At 41.6% G+C, this 12,489-nt stretch overlaps 1 long non-coding RNA gene across 1 annotated transcript in view; it reads left to right on the top strand.

Annotated features, from left to right (window-relative positions):
- The window catches only part of LOC123362720, a 62,521-nt gene that overhangs the window by 6,680 nt on the left and 43,352 nt on the right, over positions 1-12,489 (top strand). The window contains exon 2 of the long non-coding RNA XR_006576534.1: positions 3,403-3,553. This is a non-coding gene — a long non-coding RNA (uncharacterized LOC123362720). The remainder of the gene's footprint in view (positions 1-3,402; positions 3,554-12,489) is intronic.

Genomic DNA, 12,489 nt, shown 5'->3' with positions numbered 1-12,489 from the left:
TAGTCAAGATTCTGTCCATTCCCTGGCTCTCCCTGCCTTTCCTTACCCATTGCTCTGGGGAGGAGTTTATCGATCATGTAAACAGCCCAGCTAGCACTGTCAGGAAAGTTCTGACTCTGACGCTATCCTGCATAGCCAGAGGTCATAAGTAACAGTCTAGACCAGGGGTCGTGGTGTGCCGAGGCTTCATTTATTCACTCTAATTTCAGGTTTCGCGTGCCAGTAATAAATTTTAACCTTTTTTAGTAGGTCTCTTTCCTATAAGTCTATAATATATAACTATGGTAAACTATTGTTGTATGTCAGGGGTTCTCAACTGAGGGTCGGGACCCCTCAAGGGGGGGTCGCGAAGTTATTACATGGGGGGTCGTGAGCTGTCAGCCTCCACCCCAAACCCCACTTTGTCTCCAGCATTTATAATGGTGTTAAATATATTAAAAAGTGTTTTTCATTTATAAGGGGGGGGTCGCATTCAGAGGCTTGGTATGTGAAAGGGGTCACCAGTACAAAAGTTTGAGAACCACTGTTGTATGTAAAGTAAATAATGTTTTTAAAATGTTTAAGAAGCTTCATTTAAAATTAAATTAAAATGCAGAGCCCCCCGGACCGGTGGGCAGGCCCCAGGCAGTGTGAGTGCCACTGAAAATCAGCTTGCGTGTCGCCTTTGGCACGTGTGCCATAGGTTGCCTACCCCTGGTCTAGACCTAAAGATGCTAAGCATAACAGCCCCCTAACTGAATGATAAGCAGCTAACCTTCGGAAATATTATACAGTAGGAATTGTTTTTCTTCAAAAAATGATATCACGTGCTTCATGAATCTGAATTATTTAATTACCCACCACAAAGAATGTTTTGGCCAGGCATTTCCAGCAATAATTAGGTTAATGGCTGGGAAACATAAGTCATTATTTAAAAATGTAAAGGACTTTAGTCATCTATACCTTGCATGCCATTTACATGGGATTTTTGTCATTTGCTACGAACAAGCACAATGGAGCCTCCTCTGAGTCAGTTATCCGACAACTGCATTTTTCTCAATGGTTTACTCGGCATATAACAAGGGAGATAATCAGCATGAGGGGGCCTGAGCCAAAAGGAACTAGCAAGAATGTGCACGCTCTACCAATTCATGAGGATAAAAGCCTGAAGAAGGACAGTTCCTTTGACTGCAGAACACCCATTTAAAACTTTGCTTGAATATGGGCCATCAAAGCTGGCCTGAAAAGTCTCAGTATGTTCAGAATTCTCCAGTGTGGCTAATATTACAACAGCTGTTCAAAATATCATTGGCCTGCAGGTGCTTAGAATTAATAAATGAGGAACATTAGTGACATGGGCTGTACATTGCCATCATGTATTAATACTGTTTAGCACTTATTATATTGCCTTACATTTTCAATGCACCCTAGAGACATTAACCTTCACAATACCATTGCAAGGTATGTAAATATTATTCTCCACATTTTATGGCTAGGGAAGCTAAAGCAGAGAGGTTGGGTGGCTTAGGCCTTGGAGAAAAGTTGTACTGGTTTAACTAAATTGATTTTAACTTGATCTAGTTAAACTGCTGCAAACGGCTAATGTGGACTTAAACCCATTTAACCCTTGTGTAATTGGATTAATAAATAATTATAATGAGCAGACTCAGACTGCCAAGTGCTCATACTCTATAAACAGTTTGAGATAAAAATGTCAAGAGTCCCTGGGTGATATAGGAGCCTAAGTTTTCAAAGGCACAAAGAGCAGTGAGGTGCCTCATCTCAATGGGACTTAAGTGCCTACCCTGCTTAGTGAATCCCTTTAGATGCCTAACATCATCTTTAGGCACCTAAATACCATTGTAAATCTGGTCCCAAGTTACTTTTGAAAATGGCATTTAAGAACTCTTGAAAATTTTACCCTTTGCCTTTTCTCTTGACATGCTTGACTCCGGTTGTTTACTAAACATTTCACTTGGTCCCTTCCTCATTGCTATGGGCAATGCTAACCCTGCTCTGGGCCGGCTTTGTGACCCACGGGGCCCGATTGGAATACTCGGTGGCAGTCCGGGGCTTTGGTGGCATTTCGGCGGCGGCGGGGGGGTCTGCTCTGGGGCTTCCATGGCACTGAAGGACCCCCTGCCACCAAAATGCAGCCGAAGACCCCTGAAGCAGACCCCCCCCCCGCCAAAGACCCCCAGAGCGGGGCCCCCTTAGGCGTGGGGCTCTCTTCAGCGCAGGGCCTAATTCTGGGGAATTGGTGGAATCGGCGTAAAACCGGCCCTGACCCTGCTACTGCACTTCTAGACTTATTTAAGAATCTCATGAATTTAGGTTGCATCCTTGCCGTTGATGACACAGCTTCAGTACAAATATTGTCTTTTATGGGGAGACTTTCAAAGGGAGTTGGGCGATTCACTTACCTTTGAAAATTCTTCCCCAAAGTTATGTCATATTGAGGCCTCTCAACACAATCATTTGATTCCCTTTCTCAGTCTGTCCATTTACATCACCATGAATGAGGAATAGCTTACATTTTGCTCTTGTATTATGCTTAAAATGTTTGTGTTCAAGAAAAAGCCACTCCTGAAGTCCATGTTTAAATGGGCATGCAGCACTATGCAAATATTTGCATGCTGTAATTCAGCTTGTCATAACTCAGGATTCCCGTCAATGAATTGTGGCTTAATTTGTGCATCAGAGCGCACAAGAGAAAAACCCAAAACAGCTGTGTGATTTTTTTTTTCATGAACCAACCCAAAGTATTATATAACTAACCTACTTCAATTGTGGTTAACTGCCCTGAAAGATAATAGTAGAGGTCAAAACTGCTTGGTTTTTCCACTCCTCACCCCTCATGAACTCATGTAATAGAAAAGTTGCAAAAAACAAAATATTAAGCTTCACCGGCCCAGAGATTTTGGTCCATTTGGGGCATTGACTATGGAGAAGTTATGCCTATTTACCCCAAAGGTGAATTTGCCCCTGAATCCCCAGTTTTAAAAAAGAAAACGAATGGTAAACAGCAGCAGCATTGGACTCAAAGTGCCAGTCTTTGAGCTTTTTGTTTAAACTGAACAAACTGTAGGCCCAGTTATCCAACTTAGGTGACCTTTAGGGTGCCTAATTCAAATTTGCATGATACTGGAAGCTCAGTCTAGGCTTCCATATACTTTCCTATCTGTGCAGCTATCCTGTGCCCAACAAGATGGCATTTGAGCACCTATGTGCTAAGTCTACGCCCAGACGTCCAACCAGTGGGCTAGGGATGGGTTGGGCTGCTGTGCTGGACCCTATTCTTGAACTGGGATGCGACTTCCAACACTACCAACCCCTGATAAGTTCCCTCGCTATATAAGGATACTTTTCAAAGTGTCTCTAAATCATGTTCTAGGACTCATGGGCTATTCATATCAACTGCAGGCACTCTTCCTGAATTTCTACTGCACCTAAGATGTCTCTTACTGGAAAGGGCACTAAACCTTCTGGAGCAGAGAGAATGCAGTAGACAGAGCAACTGCTCATGTGGATACTACATATGGAAGATAGAATGTTAAATTAACGGTTATGAACGGTATGTTTAAACCACTCATGTTTTTCTTTAATAAGCTTGCACAAGAGAAACCACATTAGGAAACTATGCTGTTATATCACATGATTCTCTCATCAGGTCAGAGATGACTAAAATAGGGAAGACTTCACACCTTAGACTGTGTAATGGGGATTTTGATCACATGGAGTGTGCCCCTACCTTTGGAGCTTAGAGACAGTGACTGGAAGGATCAAAAGATCTGTTAGGAGTTGAAGAACTGGGAAGTGGAAGCTGGGTTTCTAGAAAATGGTGGTGCAGAAGAATGGTCTTGTGGGTAAGGCACTTGATGGGAACTTGGAATCTCACTTCCCAGATCTGCCCATATGTCCTGTAAAAACAATGAGGAGTCCGGTGGCACCTTAAAGACTAACATTTATTTGGGCATAAACTTTCAGGGGTAAAAAACCCACTTCTTCAGATGTCCTGTGTGACTTTGGCCAAGTATCATAATCTCTCTGTGCCTCAGTTCCCCATCTGTTTAGTGGGGATTCTAATATTTCCATAAATGTCAGAGAATATATTCATGAATATTTTTTGTGAGGCTCAGGTACTACAGTGATGGGGCTATATAAGCAGATAGAAAACCAAAACGAAAGGGGAATGTGGATAGGGACGGGAAGAGGGAAAAAAAGTTAAATTGCCTGGAATTGGAATTCTTGGAATTCTTGTAGCATTGGAATTCTTGTAGCCTTGGCTGAGCTGAACCAAACTTCAAAAAAATTTGAGGCTTCTGCATTTTAAGGTAAATCTCTCTATTTCCAAAAATGAATGGCTTTGTTCTTCTGTGAAACTAGGAAAAATACATTATGTACTAGGTTTAAAAAAAATAACATATCCTTTTCCCTCCATTCTTAATCACATGGTGCAGACAGACCAAAAAAAAAAAATGATTCCAGGTATTGTTAGAGATACATTGCAGGTATTGAGAATAAAGTCTACAACTGAGAAAGCAATAGCAAATAGTTGCAGAATAAAAGTTTGTGATGACTTGGAACTGTGAGACATTGTGTGAACAAATGTATTGAAAGGACTAAAATGGGGGTAAATGTGGGCACATTGTTTTAAAAAATAAACATAGGTCCAAGTTCTGGCCTACCGTACAAAACCCCAAAGTCAATACCTAAAACTGATTGTACAGGATACCTGCTTCTTACTCTTTATTTGAGCGATGAGAAGAGTTAGGCCTTTAAAGAAAAGCTGGCAAATACTCTTTTTTAAAGATTTAGATGATAATTTTACTTCAGGAAATGCCTCAGAAGTTCAGACATTGATTTAAACCTTTTAAGGTCTCTCTTCTCCCTGTTCACCTCTTCATTCAATTCTGGCCACCCAACAAGACACTTCTCCCTCCAACTTTTCTATGGGTGACTTGAAGGGAGTGACTTCATGGGTGTAAAAATCAGTTCAGATTTTTTCCCTTGGATTTTAGGTTATTTAAGCTTAAAGTCTGTGAATTTCAAATGGTTATGGTGCAAATGAGGAAGACTTAAATGGCCACATAGCATCAGACAGTGGAGTTTAGACAAGGTAGGCTTTATGGATAGCCAACTCCCTTCAAGGGTGTAATTTTGCAATTCAAAATAAATGATATTCATTTACATAAATAAGTGATAATTATCTTTTACCCTAGAATATAATGTTCACTTTTAAACTAGTGGATGGGGTAAGACATATGTAGAGGAGACCATTCAAATCACTAAGGAGGGATAGCAGCTCTGATAAAGTAATACAAGTTTTAAAAGAGGAAAAAAATGGAAAAAATTGTAAATGAGGAAATGAAAATTTTTAGCAGATATAAAAAATAGAAACTGATTTTCCTTGCTATATACTGAATGTGAACACTATGAAAGGCAACACTGCCAGGCAGAGCTATATACAGAGCTAGATGATGTGATTAGGGTAATGCAGGCTGTAATATTCGAGAAGCACTCAAGGGCAGGCCAGTTGGAGACAAGGCACAGCACTTCCATTATCGACGTGAGCTCTCTGTTAAGTCTTCTGGGAACAGCCAGGGTGGGATTTTAATGAGAGCTGGATATCCAAATCACTTAGGCAGCTTTGAAAATTGCAGTCCTCTTTCACACTGGGCATGCTCAGTCTTTAACACATCTATTGACAATTAGCATAGCCAATTGTGTATGAGTAACATGATACCTATCATTATGCAGTCTATGCCAGATGGTGGATATTCACAGTAGGGTTCAGAGTATGTGCGTAGTGGTAGTACTCAAAGACTCTCATCAGGAGCAGGAGCCTCTTGTTCTAGGGATATCAGCTGTTCTGCCCTGATGAGTTTACACAATGTATATACTTAAACTGACAGTCTGGTACAGATGTGGTTCTATGGGGGAGTGAAACTATAAAATAAGAAATATGTGCAGTTACCTACTGCAGCAAAGAGAATGTAGGGGAAAACCCAGGAAAGATTAAAGGCAATCTCAGGAAAGTGAAGTTGGCAGAACTTTGGGCAACATGGAAAATGTTAATCAAAAATGTACATGTAGGTAGAGGGCCTTGTACAAAAGCTCAAACAGCAGTCATTTTGCAGGTGCTGGCTTTGACAGCAGCTGTGGGGTCCCCAAGGAAGAGGCTATGTTCCTAGACATACTAAAGGACTTTTTCCTTACATGGTTTGTTTAGCAATCAACAAGAACAGACGCTGTTTTCACTTTGTCCTAGGAAATGAGCCAGGTATGATAAATAAGGTAGGAGTTGGTAAACATCCAGGGTCTACTGTTCACAGAATCATCAGAAAAACTCCTGAGGATATGTGCAAAAGTCAGCAGTACAAAAATATTGGCAAAGTCAGAATGTAGAATGAGGTAAAGAAAGTTGACTGAAATTGCCAGAAGAAACATCATGTAAAAGTGGAAGACATAAAAGAGAAAGTTAGAGGTGATTTCATTTCAACAAATAAAAGGGATGTAACTTTGTACCTGCAATATAGGGAGCAAATTCTAAACAAATTGTGAAGAAAAATATCAGTTTTCCACCTGCAAGTTCTGGCTTGTTTCTGAGGATTAGGCAAATGTTGCTGTACATCCAGAAATCCAGTATAGGCTTGGGGTATATGCACTCTTTCCCGCTTCCTCCCCCCACATACAATGACCGATGACAGGGTCAACAGCTGAACTTGCACAGATCTTTGCATACAACAAAATAGGCATCTTTACCGCCTTCCCATAACAGGATACAGTAATTGCAAATATTATTTTATGTTACCTAATGTAATGGATTTTCTTGCTATCCATATAAATAGCCCATCCTTTCTTGAATCTTGCTAAGCTCTTGGATGCCACAAAATCTTGTGACAATTGGTTAATTGTGCATTGTGTAAGAATTTCCTTTTTCTGGTTTTAAATTGGTTTACTTAAAATTTCATTGGGTGTTCCCATGTTCCTCAGAAGGTAAATAGGCACACTCATTTTACCTCCCCCAAATCATTTATTATTTTATATACCTCTGTCAAGTCACTTCTTTTTTTCTATCTTAGGCACTTAGTTTCTGCTGTAAATTGTCCCAATCTTTTCAATATAGACTTGACTAGAATTGAACAAGTTCCAGGTGAAGGTATGCCAGAGGTGCTCAGATGCTATGGTGATGGAGTACTATGTAAGAAACTATAAATTGAGAGAGTGAGACCATACATTATATAATGGAATCATAACATTCCTATAGAGATAATCCCCAAAATGTGTGTTGAGGGAGAGGGACAGGAATATATATACATATATATATAGTTGAAAAACAAAAATTTATACATGGAAAATTTTTCGGTTTTGGGGTCTTGAATTTTTCAGTGAAAAACTGAAATTTTTCAAGGAAAGCAGATACTAAGCATGACATTTTTTGTTTCCCCCAAAGTGTTTTGATGTTAAACTTTCAACCTAATATTCAGTGTTATTTTTTAATCTCGTTCTTTATCCATTCTAACATTTTGCTCATGCTATTTATTTTATTTTACTTATTTTTTATTTTTGTACCACCACTGCACACTGAGCAGGTATGTTCACTGCGGCGTTCAAGTGTGCGTCCAGCCTAATTACAGTTAATTCAGGACCCAGCAATGTGTATGAATATAGTTCATATACAGTAGGCCATTGAACAGCCATTACTGACCTGGGAGATATTCACAATAGTGTCTTAGCCGTACGGTGGGCACCCTTTCCCACTACCTTTTTTCTGTTAGGTAAAGCTATTACTTGTATGAACAGGTATTTCCAATAGTATTTAGAATGGGGAATACCATGAATACCATTAATACCTTGCATAAGAGTAAAAAGTTAAAAAGAAACTTTTTTTAAGGGCATGCACTGGAATAGGCGCCACGTCCCATTAAGAACCGCCTCAGCCATCTGGAAAAAAAACACATTTAATTGATGGGGTAAGAATATCATACACATTAAAGCTCAGAATGCCCCTTCAACTGTAACTTTGAACGGTAGCTTGTACACTCTTTGGCAACCCACTTCCACAGCAACTTGTACATCCTTTGGCTATAACAGTAGCTTTGGCTGTAACAGTAGCATGTATTCCCTGTGGCAATCTGTCTATACAGAGGAGGAAAATACTTTGCAAAGAAGTGCAGCTTTTTCCAGTTAAGTTCCAATTGCACACTGCTTGAAGGTTACTGCATGTAACACCATCTTTGGAAACGTGTTTAGTTCCTCAAGAGTAAAATACACTTTAGCGTAAAGGGCCTGCGTACACCACTTCTAGATTCACACTGGAGTAACTGACACCAGAATTTGGCTTACAGCCTTAGGTGGCATTTAAGTCTTGTACAAGGCTGTAAGTCAAATTCTGGTGTCAGTTACTTCAGTGTGAATCTAGAATAACTCCACCGAGTTCAGTGGCATTACTCCACTTTTACACCAGAGTAACTGAGATCAGATTTTGCATCTTTGTGCAGGTTTTCAGCACTGGGTGAATTTCACCTTTAACAAGGATATCTTACCTATATAACCTGTAGGAATCCTTGGCATGTTGCTGTCAGTCTCATCTTTAATTTAAATTAATTCAAACACCAGAAAAGGTTCCATGCAGCAGTTATGCAAACACTGAAGTAAGATCCCCAGATTCACTGTGTAATAAGCCAAAAGCAGGAAAGCTCATGGGCATGCAGTTGTCAGCATAGACAGATCACCACAGAGCTTTTGGAAGCACTGTCTCGGGATGTGTGATAACCAGGCCTAAAATCTATTTGAAAGTTTTCTTAAGAACTGTAATTCTGGTGATGATCCTGCAGCAATCACTGTGTGTGTGTATGTGTCTACGTGTGTGTAAACCATCTTTCATTTAAAAATATGCCTATTGTAGCACAGAGCCAGCCAATGAAATGAGCTGACGGGTAGACTCTAACTTGGCACTGTGTTAGTGAATGAGGATGAGCCAAGGAAGAGCAAAGGACACTGAGAATATTCTGGCACTAGTTCCTGGCAGTCATAGTGATCACTTCAGGTATTTTTCTTTCAAGCTGTGCACAGGCACATCCAGTGACTCACCTGTATTTATGTACAGAGAGCCAAGTCAGACCCTTGCCTTGGCCCTGAGCTATGCCCATATTTAAAAGCCTGCCTAGTAAACACAAAACAGGCAGGAAAATTGCCTCTTAAATCAGCACCTTGGAAAAGCAATAATTTTGTCAGCATATTGGCTACCCATAGGGTTGTGGTTCACTGATTCAGAATATTTCAAGTCACTTTCATATGCAGAGGTAGCCACCAGCTGACAAAGTTGATCATTTTTGTGACTATGCAATTTACCCTCCAAGTGCACTGAGGTGTTTTGAATGAGAACATATATAGCTAGGTGTGACAGGTTCCCCGCGGTGCAACCTGGAACTGGAGTACCGCTGTGCCCCCTTAACTCTGCAGCCTGGGTTGTCTCTCACAATGCTCTGCTAGTGACAAGCAGCAAATCCCTCCAGGTGCTGTTATCACTCAGCACAACAGCATGTGGAGCCCACACCCAGCTAGCTTACATGAATGCTCCCAAAGCCACTCACAAATCACACAAAGAAAGGCACCAGCCAATTCCTCCCCCCCACCCCCCGCTCCCCAGTCTTACACCCCAGAGCTGTATCGTTTTGCCCCGGTCAGAAGCCTGACCAGTGTAAGTTTATTACCCAGTCTGCCCCTCCTGCAATGTAGAGAGGACATGCACCAACATGAGCTGAGGTTTCCCAAGCACTTCAACTAAAATACATAGTTTTAGGTAAAGTATAAAACAGATTTATTAACTACAGAAAGACAGATTTTAAGTGGTAGGCATAGAAGGTCAGAGATAGTTACCAAAGAAAGCGAAAGCTAAGAGCACAATCTAAATCTCAATCCTTATTACACTAGGCAGTATTTAGTTCACCAGTTTTCTCACCCCACTGGATGTTACAGTTCATAATACACAGGTTTCCCTCTTAAACCTGGACCAGTCTCCTCAGGTGAAGTTGTCGTATTCTCAGTGTTCTTGTTCCTGCCAGCGTAGGTGGGGGAGGAGAAAGGCAAAGGCAGGCTGCCACTGTTTCTTATTTTATATCCTTAGTCCATGTGCCTAGAATACACTTGCCCAGACATGTCCTAGTGGGATTTGCTGAGTCACCAAGTTGAGTAATCCCCTTCGTTTGGTCTTGTGCAACTGAGCCCTGGTCTACACTATGGGGTTAGGTCGAATTTAGCATGTTAGGTCAATTTAAAAATGAATGCGTCCACACAACCAACCCCGTTCCGTCGACCTAAAGGGCTCTTAAAATCAACTTCTGAACTCCTCTCTGGCGAGGGGAGTAGCGCTAAAATCGACTTTGCTGGGTCAAAGTTAAGGTAGTGTGGACGCAAATTGACAGTATTGGCGTCCGGGAGCTATCCCAGAATGCTCCATTGTGACTGATCTGGACAGCACTTTGAATTCCGATGCACTAGCTAGGTACACTAGTCCCAGGAACTTTTGAATTTCATTTCCTGTTTGATCAGCGTGGTGAACTCAGCAGCATAGGTGACCATGCAGTGCCCCCAGAATCGTAGAGCGTAGAATGTTTCTACGCTCCCCCTATCATCTCTGTCCCTGAGGTTATCGCAGATTAGAAGGCGGAAAAAAATGCACTTGCGATGACATGTTTTCCGAGCTCATGCAGTCCTCCCGCACTGATCGGACACAGCTTAATTCAGTGGCAGAGGCCAGGAAAGAATTGAGTGCAAAGAGCAGCGGCAGGATGCAATGCTGAGGCTAATGGGGGAGCAAACGGACATGATGAAGCGTCTGTTGGAGCTGCAGGAAAGCCAACAAGAACACAGACCTCCGCTGCATCCACTGTATAACCGCCTACCCTCCTCCCCATGTTCCATAGCCTCCTCACCCAGATGCCCAAGAACGTGGTGGGGGAGGCTCCGGTCACCCAGCCACTCCACTCCAGAGGATGGCCCACGCAACAGAAGGCTGTCATTCAAACAGTTTGATTTTTAGTGTGGCTACAATAAGCAATGTGGCCTTGTCCTTCCTTCCTTCCCCACCCCTACCGTCTCTCTTATCTTATTTTTTGTAATTATTAAAGAAAGAATGCATGGTTTCAAAACAATAGTTACTTTATTTTGAAGGGGGGAGGGTGGTTGGCTTACAGGGAATTAAAATCAACAAAGAGAGTGGGTTTTCATCAAGGAGAAACACACACAACTGTCACACCAAAGCCTGGCCAGTTTTCAAAGCCTCTCTGATGCAACAGCAGCAGCGATGGTGAGCTGAGTGGGTTCCATGCTTGCCATGCTATGGCGTCTGCACGGGTAACGCAGGAAAAAAGGCGCAAAACGATTGTCTGCCGTTGCTTTCATGGAGGGAGTGGCGACTGACAACATGTACCTCAAACCACCCGTGACAATGTTTTTGCCCCATCAGGCATTGGGAGCTTAACCCAGAATTCCAATGTGCAGCAGAGACTGCGGGAACTGTGGGATAGCTTCCCACAGTGCACCACTTCGTAAGTCATTGCTAGCCACGGTAGTGAGGATGCACTCCGCTGACTTAATGCGTTTAGTGTGGACATATGCAATCGACTGTATAAAATCAATTTCTAAAAAGGCACTTCTATAAAATTGACCTAATTTCATATTGTAGACATACCCTGAGTCAGAGAGTTGAGCGGACCCCATTGTATGGTGCTTGGGCAGCCCTCATTGAATTGCAAATCCCTTGATTACAACTCCCCTGCTGATTACTGGGTCATTGGACACCCTCCTGGGTGGGGATCACATCCTTTGAATGTCACTAGAAAACTGACAGCACATTTCAGTAACAACCATGCAGCAAAATCTCATAACTTCATACACATTAATGATATACATACTTGGACAGAGCAATGGGTTTCAGCAGATTATGACCTTTCATATGATACCTTACATGGCATGCTTTGTATGAAGTATCACAATCATATATGAATAATGAATATGGGAGTTACAGGGTGCTATTTTGAGGTACAGCATGTCACATAGGCCAGTGACAAGCTGATATTACTGCTACTGCTACATCTGGTCATAAACATAGGTGGTGAGCTTTCTGGGGTGGGGACTATCTTCATGTCAGTTGTTTATACAGCACCTAGCACAATGGGAAGTTAGGAATGGAGTTGATGAACTATTCAATTTGAATTATATTATATTATAAATGTAGCCCCCTTATGGTTAGTGAATCATTTGCAAACCAATCCTAATTTCTGCAAACATACTCATTATTCATATTTGCCAGAAGGCTCAACGAATACATGTCAGACTCTTAATTTTTTCATGAATGATTTGGTGAGAATATTTAGTGTTGATGTTATGGACTGGTCACCTGAATCACAGAGTACTTCCATTCCCTCATTGCATGGCTAAAACTTCTTAAACAGGAGAGCATGGGATAATGAGGAATAAATACTGCACTTCCTGTTAGAACTG

Source organism: Mauremys mutica, chromosome 2, assembly GCF_020497125.1.
Source record: "Mauremys mutica isolate MM-2020 ecotype Southern chromosome 2, ASM2049712v1, whole genome shotgun sequence".
Classification (NCBI taxonomy): domain Eukaryota; kingdom Metazoa; phylum Chordata; order Testudines; family Geoemydidae; genus Mauremys; species Mauremys mutica.
The sequence above is the reverse complement of the archived record's forward strand: the minus strand, read 5'-3'. Positions and strand labels throughout refer to the sequence as shown.